Source organism: Solea senegalensis, linkage group LG15, assembly GCF_019176455.1.
Source record: "Solea senegalensis isolate Sse05_10M linkage group LG15, IFAPA_SoseM_1, whole genome shotgun sequence".
Classification (NCBI taxonomy): domain Eukaryota; kingdom Metazoa; phylum Chordata; class Actinopteri; order Pleuronectiformes; family Soleidae; genus Solea; species Solea senegalensis.
The window spans coordinates 14,811,536-14,817,655 of NC_058035.1; the positions used below are offsets into that span (position 1 = coordinate 14,811,536).

At 43.3% G+C, this 6,120-nt stretch overlaps 1 long non-coding RNA gene across 1 annotated transcript; it reads left to right on the plus strand.

The window, feature by feature from the left end:
* Window positions 1-4,311: 4,311 nt before the first annotated feature.
* LOC122781570 lies at window positions 4,312-5,616 on the plus strand. The gene is made up of 3 exons (XR_006361813.1): window positions 4,312-4,579; window positions 4,759-4,824; window positions 5,292-5,616. It is a non-coding gene; the product is annotated as an uncharacterized LOC122781570 (long non-coding RNA).
* The last annotated feature ends 504 nt before the right edge of the window (window positions 5,617-6,120 follow it).

Genomic DNA, 6,120 nt, shown 5'->3' on the forward strand with positions numbered 1-6,120 from the left:
GTATTTGATACTGTAGAGCATTGAGTTGTATTAAAACTTAAAAAAATAATACAATACAATTCAAGGACAAGTGATATTATTTTGCTAATTATTTCTTGATATGAATGTTATGTTAGGGTTGGGGCTACATCAGTTTAATCTTCTTTTTTTTCTAACATTGTTTAAATTTTCAAAATAATGGTCGAGCATTTTATACAGTCCAATAATGAAATCAGGCTCCATCCACATTTCCCTCCTCACTGAGGCGTGTGTTTGTTGCGAACGTGTGTGTGTGTGTGTGTGGGTGTGGTGGTTGTGTGTTCGCCCTGTCATCTGGTGACACCTACAGGCTCTGCCAGTGCAACAGCGTGGGTGACATTGCGGCAGTTTACGCCGCGGCATTGTCTTATTTTTTTGTTTTTGGTTTTGTTCCCCTCCCAGTGAAACGTTGTTTCTTCACTGGCAGCGTTTCTGCATATGTGCTCACTCCACATCCTGCTGTTGTTTTCATCATTACTGCTGCGATTTTTGTTTTTTGATCTTATTTTTTATTTTATTTATCTCCTTTTCCTCTGGTTGTACTTGACCGCCTTAAACTGCTGTAGTCCGGGGTTGTTTTATTTTCTTAACGTGAGTGGAGGATGGGGTTGTGTAAGTGATGTCACGACGCTCATGGCGCGATGAAGTAACCGCCCTGCTGAGACATCTCCAATCTTTTGCTGTGCTTACTTGAAAACAAAGGGGGGAGATATCTTTTTTTGTTTGTTTTTTTGTTTTACTTAAAGTAAGTTATAAAAATTGAAATGTTCAAATGTCATGGACAGGTTATGGAAGGACAGATGGGGTGGAGGGCGGGTCGGGCTTGGGTCGGGTTGTGAAATGAGTGAGTTAGTTTTAAAGAAGGACAATCACTGTCTGGGATTTAAAAATAAAAAAACAAGCAGATTTTGATTGAGATATATTTGCTCCCCCTTGAGACTAAAACAATTATTTGCTTTTTCTTTTGTTTTATTTTCAGATTTAGTCATTTTTAGCTTTGACAATCATAGTTGGTTTGATTTTTTTTTCCTTTCCTTCGTTTTTCTCAAGGGGAGCGAATTTTAATTGTGTTTAGTTTTGTAATTTTTTGGTGTGTTGTGTGCAAACTGCAATAAATTATGAGAATCTTGAAATTCAACCCACGTGTGAAGCTCTGTTTTGTTTTAAATCACAATTTCTCTGTGGCTAGAAAACTGAATATTTAAATGACAATGACTCTAAACACAGAGACGTCGGGTTTATGTGTTAAGTGTGTCGAACAGGTTGCAGAGGGGTCACAGCAACAGGCTGAACCATCCTGTTCCTCTCCGATGTCGTGATGTGGGTGGAAGTCGTATGTGTTTGCATTCACGTGACAAAACCGTACACCGAGCAGTGTTGGTGACCTGCATATTTTCAGTATATAGTAACTGCATGCCTGCATATGTCGGCTGCTGTGGCTCAAGAGTATAGGCTGCATCCAAGAAAACAAAATGTGCAGGAGCTTGTTGGGATACAAACCCACTACACACACACACACACACACACACAAACCCTTCAAAGCTTCTCATGTACAGTTTTCCAGTAAAGAAATCAGCTTTAGCTAATGTCTTGCTGCTCAGTAAACCTGCTCTTACAGATGCATTTAAGGCGCCTGCACTCGGAGGCCAAGGAGCAGCGCTCATTAGGCCACAGATGGTCTCTCCAGTAAGCCCCCACTGCACACTCACGCGATAAGCTCACTCCTAATCTTTATGACATTGTCCGCCTCTTATTGGTTTTAAGAAACGTCAAAGTTTTTTTGTTGTTTTTTTAAAAGTGTCAACTTCAGTCAAACTGTACAGATATTCCATGAAAATGAGGTTAATGTTTCAATTGATTGAATGAAAAACACTTATATTATTATCATTACACTTGTAGAACATGTCTGGTTTTAAAAGTGTTTGTGTGCGTGTGTGTGTGTGACGCGTCCGCTCTTCTTCCGTCACTTCACACAGACAGCGGGCGATATTATGAAAACTGCTGGAGCAAAAACATCAACCCCATCTTTTGATTATTTGCTGCCTGCTGATCATTAATTGCAATCTGCAGCGTTGTAAGTGAACATCTGCTTGTAGACAACTGCTCGCTCGCTCGCTCTCTGCGAGGAGGCAGTGTGAGGTTTGCTGTGAATGTAGGTCATTAATTTGTTTCTGTCCTTTGTTTACTTAAGGAAGGGGGACAAAGGGGCAGCTGCAGAACCATTTGGCTGTGCCCAAGGCGGGCCAGCTCAACATGTTGGGAGGCTGAGACCAGCTTGGGCTCCTGTCTGGGGCCCGGGCCCCTGCACTCTGTCGCTTCGCTTGTGGGAGCGGCCTCTGCCAAGCTGCCAGTGAGGGCCCTCTTACCAGGGGAGGGGTGGAAGGTGGAGGGTGGAGGAGGACATAAAGAGGGAAAAAAAGAGTGATGTGAACGCGAAGCATCCTGATGTTTGACTGTTTTATTTACAAACTTACAGCCTCCCAAATGCACCTGCTTTTGGTCCCAGCTTCCAAAAATCAGATGTTTCCAATCAAAAGACCTTAGCGCACCACACACTTCTATGAATGCAACTTCAAACTTAAAATTTATCTGAGTATTTTGGGTGACAAAAAAAATCCTCACAGCAAGTGTGGCTGTTTCATGTTTTTACACGTAACAGCTGACTCTCCTGTTCATAATGGGGCAAAAAAAAAGCTGTTTAAATTTACAGTAACAAAGACCTGAACAAACAGGATTCCAGCTTTTAGCCTTGACAAGACAGCCTCTCCACGAAAGCATTCATTCACCGCTTATATTGCACGACCCAGAAGAAAAGCCTCCTGGATCCTTTTCATGTCAGAGACTTGTTGATTCTCTGTGAAAAAAAGGGAAACACTCCCAGGCCAGGTCTAGTCACGGAAGAATTGACAGAGAAAGAGGAAAGCAGGGACAAACATGTGCATGGATGTGTGTGTGTGTTTTGTGTTGGTGTGTGTGTGTGTGCACGCGCGCAAGTGATTGAGGATTGTCTGCATATTTAAAAGAGCTCCTTTGTCAGGCACTCAGCGCAGCAGGACAGAAGGCAAGCAACAAGCGGCCCGCCTGCAAGTAGACAATACAGTGGCACTACACTGGCTGTGGAGCGAGGCTGGGAGGAGGAGGAGGAGGAGGAAGGGGGTTGGGATAGAGAGGCATGGAGTGGGGTGAGGTACCATTTTTTTTTGGGAAAATTGGGAGGCACAGTGTCCCAGCAAGGCATCCATCCATCTATCCAGCCAGCCACTGCACCCTCCACCCCTCCACCCCCTACTCCCAGAAAACAAAAGGCGACACAGCTCGAACTTGAATATCTGTGTGTCTCAGTACTTACCCATGACCCCCTCTGTCACACCCCCAACACACACATAGCTATTCTTCTTAGGACCCTGCTTTCCATTTATTTGAAAAATAACCATTTTCCCTGACCTTTAACATAACAGGTTAATGCCTAACCCTGACCTTCACCTATTCAAATATAAGCAATAAACTTGACCTGTTCCTTAGAAATTTGGACCCGATTTGGTCTCCATGAGGACTACTGGTCCTGACAAGGTCAGTGTTAATGCCAGAAAAGGTCCTGAAGAGGTCACAAATATAAGTACACATACACACACAGATGTGTACATCTACATTTATCTACATGTAAAAGAACAACTTCAGACAAGAATGTCATTCAGGAGCCGTTCACATGCGCAAGGAGCACACAAGTTCATACAACCTGTGATCTAGTGCGAGCGTGTGCACACACACACACACACACACACACACACAAAGGCCTCCAGCTGGTCTGTCTTTAGGGCTGGGCTACGATGGGATTAAACAGTACTTGTTCTTTGTGTGACTCTTGTATGGAAGCAGAGCAGTGCAGCCGTGGTCTGTCTACATGAGTGAGAGGGAAAAAGAGGGCAAGACAGAAAGGGTAGAGAGACATAAATCATAATGATGAAGAAGAAGAATATGAAGATGGCTCTGGGGTTAAAGAGTCTAAATGAACTGGATTAAGAATTAAACTTAGACTTAAACAAAACCTCCTCCTTTGCCCTCCACACTGCTGCTGCTGTGCTGCCCTCGCCCAGCTGTGTGTATGTGTGTGTGTAAGATAAGGGGTATTACCAGGGCGTGTTCGGGTGTTGATGGAAAATGCTGGCATCAGGACTCACATGCACGACTCAGCACTATATCGTCTCCATAGTGACCTGACGGGGTCACACAGGGAGGGGTCCTTCAGTGTCACATCTAAACAACTCAACCTGCTGCCTCTGCTGCTGCTGTTTGGATGTTAACACTTGTGTGTCTACGTGTGTGTGTGTAAAGTGTTATGTGTGCTGGACACCTGCCTGCTGAGTTGTACACAAGTGTTAGCGCCACACACACACACACACACACGCACGCGCACACACACGACAAACAAGTCAGCCAGCTGTGATGTTGTGGAAGACTGAAGTTAATTTTCATAGTTATGTTTTTCTGATATACAGTGGAGAGACACACACACACACACTGGATAATGGCTCATATTCCACCTGCTGTGTCTTATTATTGGGTAAGTTTAAAAAAAAAAGAAGCCCTGAACGCACAATGACATTTGACGTGTCATGGTGCTGTCAAGCTGTCAAGCTGCAACACTTTAAAATCAGCAATAATACGAAGCAGTGCGTGTCTTACATGCACTTATGACTTTATAATCACTGTTAGTCTGTTTTTTTTCCCTGACCCATTTAGACAAAGTCTCGCAGCAGCAGCAGAAGATGATTTTATTGTGGGGAAACAAGTTTGGAACATACGCTGGTAAATATGTTTTAATATATTTAATTTATATTCACTTTGGTCTTCAATGTCGTTAAATGATCAATAACATGTTTGTCTGACAAGAAAAAGAAAGAAACCTAGTATCAACTTTTCTAAAAATGAAACCTTTAACGGGACAAAAACACTAAGAATACACCTCAGAATTAGCACGGAGGAATATGACTTATTTTACTGTGATGTAGTATGTTAAAATATAGCACAGATTAATATGGAAATAAACAGTTTGTAGACATGGGAAATACATCAACACAATATATACTGTGACATATTTACACACTTTTACACATAATAGCTCATAATAACTCAGTGTTTGTGTTTTCTGTCCATAAAGAATGTTTCTTTAACTTCAGCTGACATTTCATTACTGTTTGACTGATTTTGAACGTTTTTTTTTAATCATCTTTATCATCTTTTTTTTAAACAACTTTATCGCCTTTCATTAACAGTAAGGAGCAAACCACAGGGTGGGCTTATGGGTGCATGTCTTGCCCAAGGCTCGTCGGCAGGCAGACGAGCAGAGCCAGGAATCGGACCCACAACCTTCAAGTAGAAGGACGACTCGCTCTACCACTGAACCACCGTGTGAGGTCAGGTTACGTTGGTGAAGTTAATCCCAAAGATGATCCTGATTTCTGCGGAAAACTTTGGTAAATTCTGATTTGAATGAATGAATGAATGAATGAATGAACGAGATTGATTCAACATGTGAATCTGTTGTCTCAGATAAAACAAATTGACTGAATGAGCAAATAAAAAGCACATTTATGTAAATAGTACGTGGACACATGGCTGCTGCGTCACTTGTTTGTCTCTTTATCACGAGGTTGACGTTTCCTTGATAGAAGGAGAGACATTGAAAACATGAGAACGTGCATGAGAGAAGGAGCTGGTGCGCGTGTGTGTGTGTGTGTGTGCGCGTGCGTGCATGTGTGTGTGTTCTCTCACCCTGCGATGCCAACCTCTTCGCTCCCCCCCAGCAGCTCTGGCCAGGCACGACCCATCTGTCACATTCCTCCTTCCATCCATTCTTCCATCCCTCCCCCATACGCCACACTCTATCCATCCCTCCCTCTGCGTACCCATCCTTCCTTTCCATCCCTCCTGTCTTTCTATCTGCCCCCATCTCTCCATATCTTGGCTCCATCGTCCTCCATCCAGGTTCTCCCTCGCTCCGTCTCTCTTTCTCTACCTTCTTCTCTCTTTCCTTCCGGCTCTCACCACTCACGTGTCTCGACATGAATGACCAGGCTTACGGTGATGGAAATGAAAACATCT